Source organism: Leptopilina boulardi, unplaced genomic scaffold (genome assembly GCF_019393585.1).
Source record: "Leptopilina boulardi isolate dan_hultmark-lab unplaced genomic scaffold, ZJU_Lbou_2.1 LbouV2_40, whole genome shotgun sequence".
Classification (NCBI taxonomy): Eukaryota; Metazoa; Arthropoda; class Insecta; order Hymenoptera; family Figitidae; genus Leptopilina; species Leptopilina boulardi.
Window position 1 is genome coordinate 822,166 of NW_026137974.1, and position 14,419 is coordinate 836,584.

The 14,419-nt window shown below is 28.5% G+C and overlaps 1 protein-coding gene across 5 annotated transcripts in view; it reads left to right on the plus strand.

The window, feature by feature from the left end:
• Nucleotides 1–14,419, plus strand: part of LOC127289250 (protein scalloped) — a 186,138-nt gene that overhangs the window by 45,205 nt on the left and 126,514 nt on the right. The gene's annotated exons all lie outside the window — the stretch shown is intronic.

A 14,419-nucleotide genomic window follows, 5' to 3' on the forward strand; every position in this document is an offset into this window, starting at 1 on the left:
CTCATAGAGGAAAGAACAGCACATTCAGTCCAGCTCTTAAGTGCCCATTATATATATGAATCGCTTATTATTATTTTCCCTCATTGCAATCGAACTTAATAATAAATTGTACTTTCAATCTTTCATTCAGTATTATTGAGCTGTTGTTAATGATTTTTTTTATTATCATTTTTTTTTTCTATTTCCATTTTATTTCTATTCATTATTTTGCAAAAAAAAAATTATTTACTATTTGATTTATTGTTTAAAAATATAATATTTATTCTATTTTATTATAAATTCTATTTTTGTTAATATTTAAGTGAAAAAAGACTGAGAAAAGAAATATTCTCAATTTGAGAATAAAAATTTTTGCATGTTGTATATTCTTCTAAAAAGAAGAAATACTTTAACCTATTCTTATTTTGCAAAATAATTTTTTTTCTCCATTGCATAAAATGAAAATAAATTTAAAATTTGTTTATCTTTTTAATCACTAAAAACGTCAGTGAACTCGCGAGTGTTATTTAATCCGCACAACAAAATATTTATAAATAAAATATGAACTAAATTTGAATTCTCATCATATCAGATATAAATAATAAATATAGTAAAAAAAAAATAAGACGAGTTTAAACGTGGGTGTTTTATTTATTTTTTTTTTTAATACCGTCAGGGTCGTCGCGGATCTCGCGTATATATATCGCGAGATAGAAAAAGTGAGAGAAAGGGAGAGAAAAAGTTATAGACTCGCGACGTACAATATACAGAATGCATCCACCTGTATTTTATTTCGCGTGCAGTTACATTTTTGCGGTCCGCACAACAATCCCCATCAGCTTCGTAAATATGTACGTGATTACTTTTAATTCCCCCTATTTACTCGTCCCAGCTGTCTGACGGTGGTTAACCACGTGCACCGAACCGCGGGCCTTCATATATATATATATATATATATATATATATATACATGTTATGTGTTTACATTCAACAATAATCCACATACGTTCATTACATTATATCTTTGCGTTTATCCCAAGTGGAAAGTGCCGACAGTTTTTTTTTCTAAAGGATTTTTCTTACGTCCCCCTTTTATCCCCCCTCTCTTTTTTTGGACCCCTTTATAGAATTCCACGTAAATGTATTGGGTTAAGATTCTCGGTAATATTAATTAATATTAGCAATAATAATTTTTTTCTACCACACAAAAAAAAAAATTTTCACCTGGAACAGCGATATATTTCACTAAAAGAGCGAAAGTTTTCGTTATTCTAGAGTAACATATCGCTGTTACAGATAAAGATTTTTTTTCCGTGTATTATTATGATTATTATTTTTATTGTTGTTTTTGTTATTGTTAGTAAAATTTAACTATAATTGAATAATTAGTTACTTTGGAAATTTTTTAATTAATCCGACATTTATTTATTTAAAGTACATTATTGACATAACCTAAAACTAAGATTTAAATATTAATTTTAACTTGTTTATATAATTGGTTATATATAAAATTAGTTATTAGTTAATTATTGACTTTTTAGTTAATATAAAAATTTGAAATGAAGAGAAATTATAAATTTTTTGTAAATTTGCACTCGGAACACTTGATTTTAATCCATATGAGTATATGTATATTTATAAATTAATATATGACACGTGTTAATTACTGGGCAAGGTGTGGAATATTCTATTAAGAATATAAATTATCAAATTACTTAATTCGAGAAAAATGGCAAGCACTTTGGTTAAAAATTGTATTTTATATACATGTATATATTAAACATAAGCGATTGCGCGACTTGTTCGCGTGATTACGGTAATTAATGTTTTTGCGTAAGCGCACCTGTAAGAAATATATATATATATATATGTATAACGCGTTTTTAACTATAGCCCAATACACAAAGATAAATATATATAAAGTTTACGGACTGTGATTCACGCCACTATCTGCATTATATATATATATATATATATATATATATATATATTTACAATGTTGAAAAACAGGCATATTCTGCGTGGTTTTTCTTGGCGTTTCTCCAAAGATATGATATCGCTTATTTTGTTGAAAAAAAAAGAAAATAAATAAAAAAAAAAGAAGAAACAATAAAAATTTTGTAATAAAAACAAAAATCAGTTTTTTGGTTGCACTGAAAAAATTATATTTTAAATTTAAGAATATTTTCTTAGCGCCTATTTAAGAGTATTTCCCATATGTATTTTATTCTTAAAGTTTAGAATAAAATATTCTTAGAATAAAAAACAATTCTCAAATTATGAAATATTCTACAGACAAAAAAAAAGAATATTATATTCTCTAACTTTAAGAATAAAATGCATATGGGAAATATTCTTAAATATATAGGCGCTAAGAAAATATTCTTAAAATTAGAATATAATTTTTTCAGTGTGATTAATTACATATTATGTGAATTTAATTTAAAAATATTTGAATTTTTTATTCAAGAGGAATTTTAATTAATGATTCGAATTTATAAATAAAAATTTTTTTTTTGATATATTATGTTCCTTGTGGGGGTAATATTCATATTGTTGTTATTGTTTCTTATTCGTCAAATTTCGTTTTATCGCTCGAGGCTAAATCATGAATATATATCTATATATATATATTGTAAATATTATAATGTAATATATGTACAACCCTGAGGAAATTTGCGATTACATATCATTATTCTGCATGACTGCTATACAACCCCGCGATATGTTTACAACTGGATTACCGTTTACAGAGAATCTCCTTTCTCTCTATCTCTCTCTCTCTTTCTCTATTTTTGGTCCTTTTATTTTAACGTACGCACTCATCTCTAATTATTTATTCGTACTCGATTGAACCTGTTTTGCTTCTTGCCGACGGAAATTTACCTTTAGTTTAAACTATAAACATTATTGTCAGGATTTCGTTTATATATCGTCAAAATTTACAAAAGTTGTTTTTCAAAATTTAACTGTCTATTTTAAAATAATTTACATAGTCGAAGTTAAGGAATAATAAATAATTTCATTTAAAGTACCAAACAGAGAACTGAAATTTTAGAAGAATAGTTCCAGAACTTTTTTTTTACTTTCTAAAATCTGAATTATTAACAATTTTTAACTAATTTAAATTAGTGATTCACTTTTTGCTTTTAAATTAGTAAAATTTAACTAATAACTAATTTATTCTTATAAACACAGAAAATTAAAAGGCATTTAAATAAGCTGCAACGCTTATTATTTTAATCCAATTTTGCTTATTTTAATACCAAAATGGATTAAAATAATAAGCGTTGCATCAGCTTATTTTAATGCCTTTTAATTTTCTGTGAATATGCTCCGATATTCTTTGAGAATTACGTTTTTTCAGTATTAGATTAGACAAGAAAAAAATAAATAAAAATAATGTTTGTATTGAATTAGAATAGTTAATTTAAAAAATAGTTTTTTGGTGCGTATATATGTCGTACAGAGGAATAGAGGGATAGAGAGGAAGCCAAAGCAACAATTTACTGTCCGGCATACCGTTGCATTGGCAACCGAGAGAGCTTGGAGTCACAACTGTTAGATCGTGGTTCAGCGGTTGGCAAGCCTGACCCGAACCGTCACATCGGTTTACAATATCGTAAAATCGCTCGCTAACCAGTTGGTCTCGCGGAATTTCTGGAATTCGGCCTGATACCCATTCTCTCTCTCTCTCTCGCTTTCATCCCTTGCTGAAATCTCCCCCCTCTCTCCCTCCAATTCTCTCCTATCCGCCTACACCCCCTTTCACCAAATAGACACATATACACATATAGTAATCACTATCAGTTATATATATATATATATATATATCAAACACATCCATTTCTCTCGATCACAATAAAGCTGACGCGATTGTACAATATATATATATTTCTCTCTCTATCGAGCGTGAATTCTGTCTTTGTTTAGGGGTGTGAGGGAGGGTGGAAGGGAGGTAGGATCAAAAACAGTGGAGATTTGATTTAAGCGCGTATAGTTATTTAGCAAATATGCTCGGTTGGTGAGTGATAGAATGTCTGCGGTACTAAGTCCATTTTGTGGAATTGCAAATTGCAATTTTGAGGTTTTAGTTGCGAGAGAGAACTATATACAATAGCGCGTACAATTTCTATTCTGATTTAGCAAAGAATAACACTGGAAAATTCTAGATTTTTTTTTCTTCTTTTGTCTTTTGTCAATCACTATTAATAATAATAATAATAATGATTAGAAAGAAATAAATAAACAAAAAATGGTGATTTGTTATAATTATTAGTGATTTCAAATTGTATTTTTTAATTACTTCTTGTGGAGTTCTGTTTACTCTTGACGGAGTTGAATTTACTACGTACGGAGTTATATTTACTCCCCACGGAGTTTTATATATTCCCTGCAAAGTTCTATATTCCACCTATACGGGAGTTCAATACACCCCCTTACGGATTTCTATATACTCCCAAGGGAGTTCTTTTTACTCCCTGTGGAGTTGTTTGCTCCATATGGAATTAGATTTGCTCTGTAAGTTTTATTCACTCCTTATGGAATTTTGTAATACCCTACGGAGTTCTATTTATTACGTACATAAATAGATTTACTCCCTACGGAGTTCTATTTACTCCTTACAGAATAAAATTTACTCCTTACAGAATAAAATTTACTCCCTACGGAGTTCTATTTACTACGTACAAAAGTAGATTTACTCCCTACAGAGTTCTATTTACTTCTTACAGAGTTCTATTTACTCTTTACGGAATTTTTTTTACATCCTATGTAGTTCTATTTACAGCGTATACAGAAGTAGATTGACTCCCTACGGACTTGTATTTACTCCTTCCGGAGTTCTTTATACTCCCTATGGAGTTGTATTGATTCCTCGTGGAGTTAAATTACTTCCCTACTGAGTTATATTATACATCCTTATGGAGTAAATTTAATTCTTTGTAGAGTTAATTTGACTCTCTGCGGAGTTGTATTGACTCCTTACAGAGTAAAATTATTTCCTTACAAAAGTTAGTTCCTCAGGAAAATAATTTTTTTCCAAAAAAATCAAATATGATTTATTATATACATTATTTTGAGAAATAAAAAATTCGTTTCAAAAGTTAAGAATAAAATTGATGCACATATTTTTTTTCTTTTGCGTCAATTTTAAAGTGCAACGAATGAGAAAATGAATGAAAGTGTCGATGAGAGAGAGTATAGAAAACGAGGTCGAAACAATGTAATAAGCGAATTACGAGAAAGAGGTAGAATGAGAAAGGTGGGAAATTGGAAGTGTAGAGATTGAGATGTACCTCTCTCGATTCCGATTCGGACCAGTTCGTACTGGTTCATGCGTGTCGCTCTCCACAAGTCGCTTGACCGCACTTTGCGATTTGTTTTATTCTATATGCCATAATGTTGGCCAATCGATCGACTTTACGCTACTTTCGTTCACCGCGACTTTATATATATATATATTTTTTTATTATTCCACCTGCTTGTGGAAAAACGCGTAACCGGTTTCATCATTATTGGGTATAGACTGCAGGCGAAAGAAACCTCGACTTCTCATTATATATTATATATTTATAAAATATTGAACAAAATGAATCACATTACGTCTATTTTTTTTCATTTATGTTTATTTTTTAAAATTACACCTCATCTTGTTAGTAACAAATTTATGTTTTTCTTTTTTTTTTTTAAATTGTATTTCTATCAATGTTATATAATATATTTAAAAATAATAATTTTTATTAAACTTTTGTTTGCGTTAAACAAATATTCAATTAAAAATTATATTCAATAAAGCAAAATGTTACCAAAAAAAGAACACAAAGTGAAAAGTATGCTTCAATAAATATAATATAACAAATTTCATTCACTCTTTCTATATATATAAAAGAAATGCCGTTAAAATTTCATTGACAATCACTCACAGATACAATATTTTCAATTTCAAAAAAAAAAAAAAAAAAAAAAAAAAACACGAATTTATTAACTCTCGACAGTCAGAACACATACACACACACACAGGAATACAATATAAAAAGCAATATATCCAATAAAATCCCACTTTTTTTTTAAATTTTACTTATTTATTCCCGTTTCTTTTTTTTTGCAATATATTTACAGATTGTATTTTACATACAAATCTATATTGTTGAAAAAAGAATTAAATGGATAACAAAAAAAAATCTGCCAATAATGGATTTGTATATGCATTTTAAAAAAAAAGTTACAAAATAAAACGCGTGAGGTAAAAACAATAGATGAGAGTAATTTTTTTAGGATAGTGTATATATATATATATATATATATATATATATATATATATATATATATATATATATATATTATAATGCAATATACACATAATTCTATATGTATACTTGACGGAGAGATAATGATGTAATTTAGCGAGGTTTCCGGTAATCGCATGAGTTACAAGTCCATTGGTTTATTCAGCTCATAATTCACCCACAGGGATATATATATGTGTGTATATAATATGCTGTAGCAAAATCAATCTAAAATATTTCAATATTAATTGAACCGCAAATCACATGAAAAAAAGTAGAATTTTTACCCCAAAATCGGTATAAAAATTACCTACAACAAATTTTATCCTAGTTGAGGGCGCCACCGTCTATGTGAATTAGCATTGGTGAAAATTACCGGCAACAAAATTTACCCAGCGTTTTTTCTGTGAAACTTCCATTATAAAAACTACCATAAGACTACCAGCAAGTGAAATAATTAATGGTAATGTGTGCTATTAACGATATAACAATGCACAAGTTAAAACTACTATTGGTTAAACCTACCATTAATTAAACTACCATAGGTTAAAACTACTGTCAGTTAAAACTACCATAGGTTAAAACTACTATTAGCTATAACTACCATAGGTTAAAACTATCATAGGATATAACTACTATTATTTAAAACTAACATTAATTAAACTACCACAGGTTAAAACTACTATTGGTTAAAACTACCACAGGTTAAAACTACCATAGGTTAAAACTACCATAGGTTAAAACTACTATTAGTTACAACTACTATTGGGTAAAACTACCATAGGTTAAAACTATCATAGGATATAACTACTATTAGTTAAAACTAACATTAATTAAACTACCACAGGTTGAAACTACCATAGGTTAAAACTACCATAGGTTAAAACTACCATAGGTTAAAACTACTATTTGTTAAAACTACCATTATTTAAACTATTGTAGGTTAAAACTACCATTAATTAAATTACCATAGGTTCAAACTGTTATTTGTAATAATTACCATTGGTTAAAACTACTTTTGGTAACAATTACCATAGGTTAAAACTACCATTAATTTCAAACTACTATTAATTAAAACCATTATTGATTGAAACTATAGTATTGATTGAAACTACTATTGCATAAAACTACCATTTGTTAAACTACCATAGCTTAAAACTGCTATTGATAAAAAATAACATTGGTAAATCTAAAACTTTCCAAATTTCCAAAGAAATTAACTTTTATTAAATTTTTCTTTTCCGTTAAAAACCATTTTTCAGTTTTGAGGTTATGTTAGACCTCCATCCTCTTTATGAACTGAAATTTATTTTTCATTTTTTAAACAAAATAAATAGAAACAAATGAATTGTTTACAGAAAAATGAAATTATTCAATCACAGTTTACAATGCATTTGGCATAAAATTTAATTATTGTACAATATACTTTATACAATTTAACATTTTACATTATCAGTCAAAGTGTGTTTATTGCAATGAAAATCATTTCAATGAGACGAAAATTATTAATACAAAATATATGTAAAATAAATTTCACGAGTTTTGTAATATATTTAATTGGAAGAAAAATTACATTTGACCTTTTTGTGTTTTATCGTTACTCTTTACATGCAATGGTATTAACACAACATTTTCCCATTTTCAGAGCGTTTATTTAATATATATATATATATATATATATATATATAATAAAAGCTCCGAAAATGGCAAATGTGTTAATGCCATTGTTATGAAAAGGGGGGAAAAGGAGAGAAAGAGGTGGGGGAAGCAAAAGGTCAGGGGCCAATAGGGAGGGGGTCAGGTGATACCCGTTGATGATGGTAGTGCGCGGCGTTCGGCATAATTACTGCCTTTGTTTCAAACAATTTATATTAAAATGAAAAGCAATCTGCATTTGCAAATTGAATGTGCACCGCGCGTTTTCCATCCGGCATGGCGCGTGGAAGAGAGAGAAAGAGAGATAAAGAGAGAGTGAGAGAGAGAGAGTAGGTGGTAGGGAGGGATGGGATTATCGTTGGCTCATGGAAAAGCCGAGTTTGATGGTAGTACGAGGTCCAAAGGGGGGAAAGTAAAGCCAGTGGTAGCCAGAGAGATGAATAAAATCGAGCGGAGGCTGCAGCGTTAATTGTGCGCTGGTAATCCATTGCCAAGCCTTCTCTCACTCTCCCTCTCTCTGTTTTTTTTCTTTTTTTTTTACCTTCCCCCCTCTCTATATATTTCCCTACAACCCTCACCATCGAAGTTTCAAAACCGCCTACAACCTTGCTACCCTTCCTCTTTCTCTATTTTTTACTCTGGTAAAACTCACTCTTTGATTTTCCGAGATAGCGTAAAATCACATACATACACAATTGTTCAATGTAATAAATAGTGCGTCTCTCTCTATCTCTTTCTCTTTTTTTCTTTATTTTTGCACCGTCAAAAGTCAAATTTGTCGAAATTGTTTATGTAAAAATGAATTTGGTTCTTCTAACTTTGGTTAAGTTACAGTTAACTCAGGTTAAGTCAAATTAAAGTTAAGTTAGATTAACATAAATTAGGTTAAGTTAACTTTGGTTAAGTTATAATAAACTTAGGTTAAGTCAAATTGAACTTCACTTAGATTAACTTAATTTAGTTCAAGTAAATTTTGGTTAGGTTAAATTAAAGTTAACTTTGGTTAAGTTAAACTTAAATTTGTTTAATTGAAATTGATGTTAACTTCGGTTAAGTTAAGCTAAAGCTAAATGGTTAAGTTAATATAAAGTTAACCTTGGGTACGTTAAAGTAAATTTTTGTTAAGTCAACCTATAGTTAATTTACATTAAGTTATCTTTTGTTAAATCAAAATAAGCTTAACTAAATTTAATTTAATTTATGTCAAGTTAACTTTGGTTAAGTTATAGTTAACTCAGGTTAATTCAAATTAGACTTAACTTAAATACAAATAATTTATGTCAAGTTAACTTTTGTTAAGATAAGCTAAAGTTATCTTTGATTAAGTCAAATTAAACTTGACTTAAATTAACTTAATTTAGATTATATTAACTTTGGTTATGTGAAATTAAAATTAACTGTAGTTAAGTTCGGCTTAACTTTTGTTAAGTCAATGCGTAAAGTTAATTTACATTAACTTAACTTTGGTTTAGTTAAAATTAATTTATGTTAAATCAAATGAAAATAAATAAAAAAAATTCTGTCTAATAAAAATTCGGTACCCAAAAAAAAAATATATAAATATACAAATAAATAAATACACCGTCGAAAGAGGGGTGGGCGGGGGATGAGAACAAGGGGGCGGAGAGGGGGGGAGGCGATTGTATTTAGTTCAAGCGTTGTTTTCAGATATTTCTCGGCTTGTTTACTCAACCGTCATAAATACAGAGGAAAATAATGGCGAACAAAATAGCTGGAATGCACACTGTGAATATTCGCTTTTCCAGAGAGAACATTATTAAGCGAACAGGGCTTTTCTCTCGTTCAGTGCGATGCGAGGCAAAAAAAAAAAAAACACAAAACAAAACAAACGAAAAAAAAAAAATTGCAAAAAAAATCATCTGGATTCTAAAACGATTTCAACCAAATTCTTCGCGTTTATATTACGTTTGAAATTACTTTTTCTTGTTTACGAACATTTCTCGCACAATCAGTCATTTTATATGATGTGTATCGTAACAAAGGGCCAATATAAATACAATCAGAATTTTTTTTGTCTGTGGAATGTAAAGTCAACTTAACGTAAATTAAATTAATCGAATTTAACTAAAACTTAATTTCAGTTGACTTTAAGTTGACTTAACCTAAGTGAAGATAACTTAAATTAACTTTAGTCTAACTTAACTAAAGTTAACTTATAACTTAAATTAATTAAATTTAACTTTAACTTGATTTAACTTAATTTAAAAGTTAAGTCAACTTAAAGTTAACTTAAGCTTAATTTAACCAAAGTTAACTCAACTTAAATTATTTTAATTAATTTACTTAACTTAACATTACCTTAACCGAAGTTAAGTTAATGTAAATTAACTTTTCGTTGACTTAACATAAGTTAACTCGAACTTCACCAAAGTTAATTTTAACTTTACATAACCAAAGTTAACTTAAACTAAATAAAATTAATCTAAGTTAACATTAAGTTGACTCAATCTGAGTTAACTTTAATTTGACCAATGTCAACTCAATGTATAATTTAACTTCAAGTAGAAATTAATTTAAGTTGACTTAACTTGAGTTAACATTAACCTAATTTAACTAAAGTTAACTTTAACTTTGTTTAACCAAACTTAATTTAACTTAAATAAAATTATTCTAAGTTAACTATAGTGTCAAAGTAAGGTTCAATTTAGGATCAATGTAGACGGAAAAAAGGTTTAAAGTAGGTTTATTGTAGGTTTATCGTAATTGCAAAATAAATCCTTTTTTAGAAATTTCTAATTTTTTGTCCCATGATGAAAACGTGGATAAAATTGAGTTTCATATATATATATATGTAAAAAGAAGAAATGTGCGACGAATTGATGTTTATATGATATAGAAAGAAAGATATGGCAGTTTAATACGAAGAAATGGTGTGCCGACGGCCATTTGGACTCTATTACGCGATTACTTGCCACTCGTGGCTTGAGTACTTGAGTTTGTGTATATACTCTTGCTGGAAACTGCCTCAGGGGAAAGCAAGGGAAAACCCCGAATGCCAACCCTCTAGAATCCTATAAGGGAGTACATAGTATATATACATATATAGTGAAACTTCTCTCTATACACGAAGAGATGAGTGTATATATGTATTCGAGAGTCACCCAGCACCAAATTGGTTGTTTAGTCTCTCATCTTCCCATTCAGTTTCGGTAATTTTGTAAACTACCTTATCCAGACGTCGCGTGTGCAAAATGTATATATAGAGAGATAGAGAAATACACTTTACGAAACTTCTTGGGGTAAAATTTTCTCTCTAAATTGTTAGTCTCTTCACCAATTTAAAAGTTGAAAGGATGGGAAATAATTATATTATGTGTTTTTGGGGTTGTATATGATTTTGTCTCTTCTCATACTACTTTAGAATTTTAGTTCTTTTTTTAAAAAAAACGGGAACTAACTTGAAAATTTAGTATACAGGGTGATCAAAATTTATCGGATTTTTCTAAAAAAAAAAATTTCGTTTTTATAAGTCTATTTTTTCTATATTTTTAAAAAGCAAAAAAAAAATTCAATTAGAACACTATAGAAAAAGTGCAAAAAAATAGGGCACAATACGAGTTGACAGCGATGACAAATACACATAAACTTGAGAATGGCTTTGAATTTATATACATGATTCCTTGAGAGTTAATCAAATAATCAATCTTTGCTCGTTCTCCTAATGATTTTCTAAGACTGAGAGAGAGAGATGCAGTAATTAACGATTGAGAACTGAAGTCGGCGAGGGGCTAATGGAGGTCACGGTAGTGGTCGTTTGAATTACGGTACTGTTTATATATATACTTGTCTTGAGGCTCATCAGAACCAGTAGCTGATATACAATGTATAAAGAACCCCCCCCCCTCTCTCTCTCTCTCTCTCTCTCTCTCTCTCTCTCTCTCTCTCTCTTTTAACCGATTTTCATATTTGCACTCTTTTCTATTTAAAAACCCCATTTTATTGCTTTCAAATAGAAAAAAGTGTAAATAAAAGAGGGCTAGGAGTTGAACATAACCTCAAAATTTTTAAATTCAAAAATTTTTTTTTATAAATTCAGGGTAAGGGTAACCTTATTTCAAGATAGGGAGGAAACATAACCTCTAAGTAATCTTATGTATACTCCACTTTTGAGATTTGAGGTTATTTTCCACTTAATTTGGCTATAAATTTTGAGGTTATTGTTTCTCATTGACTTTGGATCTCAATCCTAGCTCAATGCGAAACCATAACCTCAAATTTTAAAAATAAAATATCCTTTCCTCTCATATGTATAATATAATAAAATAATTAAAAGAGAAAGATATAGAGAGGGAGAGAGAGAGAGACAAAGTTAGTGAGTGAACGCTGCATACATAACTTAATAATAAGTACTAGGCGTCCATACAACACACAGGTACAGGTGTATGCCCGAGGCGTATAAACTATCTTAACCACAGTTCGTCTTCTTATACCTTGTGTGTATGTATGTATCTTGCGTCTTTAAACCAGGAGAAACAGAGAGAGAGAGAGAGATAGAGGCAGGCTTCACCCTCGAGATTCCTTTCCGCGTAGAGAGCGTTCCTCGTGATCGCATTCTTTCCTCAGATTCTAAAGCGGAAGCTGCCTCGAGATTTTCAAAATAATGCATTAAATAACAAGATATATAGAAGGCCATGGAAAAATACCAATGCATTCTCCTCTTCATTTTCAAATTTGTCACATATTTTTCCTCGTTTATGAAATCTCCCAGCGCTTTTTCCTTCTTAAACGCTCTTCTTTTATTACTTTATCATCTTGTCTAAGAGAGAAAGAGTTACTTCGTTTTGTATTCAATTTTATTTATTTACTTTGTTTATGTAATTTTTTTTCAAATTTGCACAAAGTTTGGTTCAATTCATCAACGTTAAGTTAAAGTTCACATTGGTTAAGTTAAAGTTAACTTTGAAGTTAACTTAAAGTTAAATTACATTCAGTTAACTCCGGTTAAGTTATAGTTAACTTAAGTTAAATTAAACTTAGATTAATTTAATTTAGGTTAACTATAACTTAACCGGAGTTAACTGAATGTAATTTAACTTTATTATTATTTATGTTTCCCTTAAGTTAAATTAAACTTAGATTAATTTAATTTAGGTTAAGTTAAGTTGATGTTAATTTTAGTTAAGTTATAGTTAACTTAGGTTAAATCAAATTAAAGTTAACTAAGATTAATTTAATTTAAGTTAAGTTATCATTGCTTAAGTGCAGTTAGACACAATTTAAGTTAAGTCAAGTTAACACAGTTTAAGTTAACTTAACACAAGTTTTAAATGATTATAATGTGTTCATAAAAAGTTAGGTTAGGGCAAGTAAGGTTAAATCACATAAAGGTGACTTTAAAAATAAATTATTTTTTATTCGCATAAACAAAAACGAAGTTAAAAATTAATGTTTCTTCTTTTTTTTTGAAATTCTAATAATGAATATAAACGTTATGTAAATTGGCGGCAACTGTTGTAATATAATGCAAGTTTGTGCATGAACGATTATAATTCAAACATTGCATTCATATAAGGATTATAAGAAGTGTGCGCGCATTCTTATGTAATTTATAATGAAAAGAGTCTCTCTTGAGCTGTTCCTGAATATTCGTGTTACACTATACTCTTCACGCTTTCCGAAGACGTTCGCGCTCTTGTGAGCGTAACGCGCATAATATAAAATATACGAAATGGCGATCAGCAAACGAGAACCTTTAACTTTACTTTTCTTATTCTTGCAACTTTTCTTGTTTGCAATATGGCGATTTCACTATGTGTATATGTGTCTATATATATATGTGTGTGAAAGAAGAAGATAGAGTGGTTCGTTTCTCGTGAAAGTCAGGATGTCCGGTTTTGTGTATATATATGTAGACAATATATTTTATAATTTTATAATAAAATTTCCCCATTCTTGGTCATTTCCACTACCTATTTTTATATTTTATTAATCTCCTTTTCTTCACTTTTTCTATATTTAATTATTTTTTTACTCTAATTTATCATATCTCTTCATTTTTTTTTCTTTTTTTTTTAAAAAAGTATAATATAATAAATTACGTATACCATTGAGCGCATCAAATTGAATTTTCTTCTCTTTTGATTTATATGTGTCGTAATAAATTTTACTCTGTTATATATATAATTTTACGGTACACATAATTAGAGCGCTAATTATATATATATATATAGTGTATTAAAAATAATTTCATTTTTTTTATTGAATGTAATTATTTTTTTTATTTTAATTATTTTATAATAATTATAACAATTTTTATTATAATAATATTATTACTATTATTATCATTGAAATTAATTTGAGGAAAAATTATTTTTTTCGTACTCTACTTTTTTGACATTGTTATAAGAATAATAATGATAATTATATTAATAATAATAATTATTATTAATATTATTATTATTACACGAAAAAAAAATTTTATTTGAAAAAGCGAAATGTTTCTCTAGAATAGCAAAAACTTTCGCTGTTTTAGTGAA